At 38.5% G+C, this 3,589-nt stretch overlaps 1 pseudogene; it reads left to right on the forward strand.

Annotated features, from left to right (window-relative positions):
• The first annotated feature begins 402 nt into the window (after positions 1 to 402).
• LOC133759329 (BRISC complex subunit Abraxas 2-like) lies at positions 403 to 1,072 on the forward strand (annotated as a pseudogene).
• Positions 1,073 to 3,589: the final 2,517 nt, after the last annotated feature.

Below are 3,589 nucleotides of genomic sequence, written 5' to 3' on the forward strand. Positions count from 1 at the left end.
GCTTCCCCTGGTCTTTGGGGACTCTGGGAGTGGACTTGAGGGCAGGGGGCTCCCTCTATTTCTCCACAGGCACAGCGAGCTTCTCTTCCTCCTTCCTACAACTGTGGGGGTTTGACTTTTGTTCTTTTGAGGTTTGCAGCAGGGTCTTGAAGCGGTGCACATAAGTGATGCTGGCACTTCAGGCCAGGGCATTAACCCACTGATGAAATAATAAAAATCATTAGAGCAATTTATCAGGTTTATAGTGCACACTAAAAGAAAGTGTTGTCAGTCTGTCAAATGTAGAGCACAGTGTGCAAATTGTTTTTTTTCTTTTATTTTTAACTTATATTTAATGAATATAAATTTCCAAAGTACAGCTTATGGGTTACAATTAAAATAGTGCACTCAGAGAATTTCATCATGACAGCCTCCATTTTGGACTACACCTTCAGCACTGTAAGTTTCTACAGCACCAGCAGCAGTGTGGGCCATTAAGGATTCTTGCTTGAAGAAATAAGAGAAAACTTTCAGCATCAGTGATTCATGCATTAGCAAGACAGAATTTCTTCAAATAATTTAAATCCATAACCATCAGCTTTGTTCAAAACTTTGTTATCCATAACTGTGAAAGCGAAATTAAGGGAGAGATTTGAGACAGAATTCTTAAAGATATGTGAAAGAAGGTTACTGAGTGGTACATAAAAATTGGCAAACCTAGAGCAGCAGGTTTTATATAAGGAACAGATCACCCATAAACAGTTCACTCACACCATCAGAGTGCCCAATCTTGTCTTCCTTCTCTTCAGCTTCACCTCCACTATCAGCAATTTTACTCCTGTTTTAGATTTTAGGCTCTCTTTAGTTCAATCTGAAGGTATAATCAGAGGATATCACTACTCCCAATCTAGGTAATACTAGCGAGCAAAAACACAGTGTCTTCAGTGTCAAACACCTTTCAGTAGTATGCCAAACTTATTAAAGAACATGATACAGGAATTTTTACAATGATGAAATAATAAAAATCATTGGAGCAATTTATCAGGTTTATAGTGCACACTAAAAGAAAGTGTTGTCAGTCTGTCAAATGTAGAGCACAGTGTGCAAATTGTTTTTTTTCTTTTATTTTTAACTTATATTTAATGAATATAAATTTCCAAAGTACAGCTTATGGGTTACAATGGCTTCCCCCCTCCCATAACTTCCCTCCTACCCGCAACCCTCCCCCCTCCCGCTCCCTTTCCCCTTCCATTCACATAAAGATTCACTTTCAATTCTCTTTATATACAGAAGATCAGTTTAGTACATATTAGGTAAAGATTTCAACAGTTTGCCCATATAGCAACACAAAGTGAAAAAACTACCATTGCAGTACTAATTATAGCATTAAATAACAATGTACAGCACATTAAAGACAGAGATACTACATAATAGTTTTTTTAAAAAAATTAATTAATTTTCTATGCCATTTCCAATTTAACACCAGGTTGTTTTTTTTTTTTTCATTTCCAATTATCTTTATATACAGAAGATCAATTCAGTATATAATTGGTGAAGACCTCATCAGTTTGTACCCACACAGAAACACAAAGTATAAAAATACTGTTTCAGTACTAGTTATAACATCACTTCCCATTAGACAACACATTAAGGACAGATCCCACATGGGGTGTAAGTACACAGTGATTCCTGTTGCTGACTTAACAATTTGACACTCCTGTTCATGGCGTCAGTAATCTCCCTAGACTCTAGTCATGAGTTGCCATGGCTATGGAAGCCTTTAGAGTTCGCTGACTTTAATCTTATTCCGATAGGGTCATAGTCAAAGTGGAAGTTCTCTCCTCCCTTCAGAGAAAGGTACCTCCTTCTTTGATGGCCCCGTTCTTTCCACTGGGATCTCACTCACAGGGATCCTTCATTTAGGTCTTTTTTTTTCATGATATCTTGGCTTTCCATGCCTACTATACTCTCATGGGCTCTTCAGCCAGATCCGAATGCCTTGAGGGTTGATTCTGAGGCCAGAGTGTTGCTTAGGACATCTGCCATTCTACGAGTCTGCTGTGTATCCCGCTTCCCATGTTGGATCGTTCTCTCCCTTTTTGATTCTATCAGTTAGTATTAGCAGACACTTGTCTTGTTTGTGTGATCCCTTTGACTCTTAGACCTATCAGAGCCATCAACTGTGAACTGAAATTGATACCTTGGACTAGTGAGATGGCATTGGTACATGCCACCTTGATGGGATTGTGTTGGAATCCCCTGGCACATTTCTAACTCCACCATTTGCGGCAAGTCAGATTAAACATCTTCCAAATTGTACATCTCCTCCCTCTCTTTTTCTACTCTTAAATTTAACAGGGATCACTTTTCAGTTAAAATTTAAACACCTAAGAATAATTGTGTGTTAATTACAGAGTTCAACCACTAGTACTAGAACAACAACAACAACAACAAATACTAAAAAGGATAAAGTATTACATTGTACATCTAAAGTCAGGACACGAGCTGATCAGTTCATTGTTTCTTATAGTGTCCATTTCACTTAACAGGTTTCCCCTTTGGTGCTCAGTTAGTTGTCACCTATCAGGGAAAACAAATGATATTTTTCTGTTTGGGACTGGCTTAATTCACTCAGCATGATGTTTTCCAGATTGCTCCATCTTGCTGCAAATGACTGGGTTTCATTGTTTTTTACTGCTGTATAGTATTCTATGGAGTACATGTCCCATAATTTCTTTATCCAGTCTACTGTTGATGGGCATTTGGGTTGGTTCCAGGTCTTAGCTATTGTGAATTGAGCTGCAATAAACATTAATGTGCAGACAGCTCTTTTATTTGCCAAATTAATTTCCTTTGGGTAAATTCCAAGGAGTGGGATGGCTGGGTTGTATGGTAGGGTTATGTTCAGGTTTCTGAGGACTCTCCAGACTGACTTCCATAGTGGCTTAACCAGTTTGCATTCCCACCAACAGTGGGTTAGTGTCTCTTTTTCCCCACATCCTCTCCAGCATCTGTTGTTGGTAGATTTCTGAATGTGAGCCATTCTCACTGGGGTGAGGTGAAACCTCATTGTGGGTTTGATTTGCATTTCTCTGATTGCTAGTGATCTTGAACATTTTTTCATGTGTCTGTTGGCCATTTGGATTTCCTCTTTCGAAAAATGTCTATTGAGGGCCTTGGCCCATCTCTTAAGTGGGTTGTTTGTTTTGTTGTTGTGGATTTTCTTGATTTCTTTGTGGATTCTGGTTATCAACCCTTTATCTGTAGTATAGTTTGCAAATATTTTTTCCCATTCTGTCGGTTTCCTATTCACTTTCCTGACTGTTTCTTTTGAAGTACAGAAACTTCTCAATTTGATGCAATCCCAAATGTTAATTTTGGTTTTGACTGCCTGTGCTGCTGGAGTATTTTCCAAGAAGTCTTTGCCTGTGCCTATATCTTGCAGGGTTTTTCCAATGCTCTCTAATAATTTGATGGTTTCGGATCGTAGATTTAAGTCTTTAATCCATGTTGAGTGAATTTTTGTGTAAGGTGATAGGTATGGGTCTTGCTTCAAGCTTCTGCACGTGGAAATCCAATTTTCCCAGCACCATTTATTGAATAGACTGTC

This window comes from Lepus europaeus, chromosome 5 (assembly GCF_033115175.1).
Source record: "Lepus europaeus isolate LE1 chromosome 5, mLepTim1.pri, whole genome shotgun sequence".
In the NCBI taxonomy this organism is placed as follows: domain Eukaryota; kingdom Metazoa; phylum Chordata; class Mammalia; order Lagomorpha; family Leporidae; genus Lepus; species Lepus europaeus.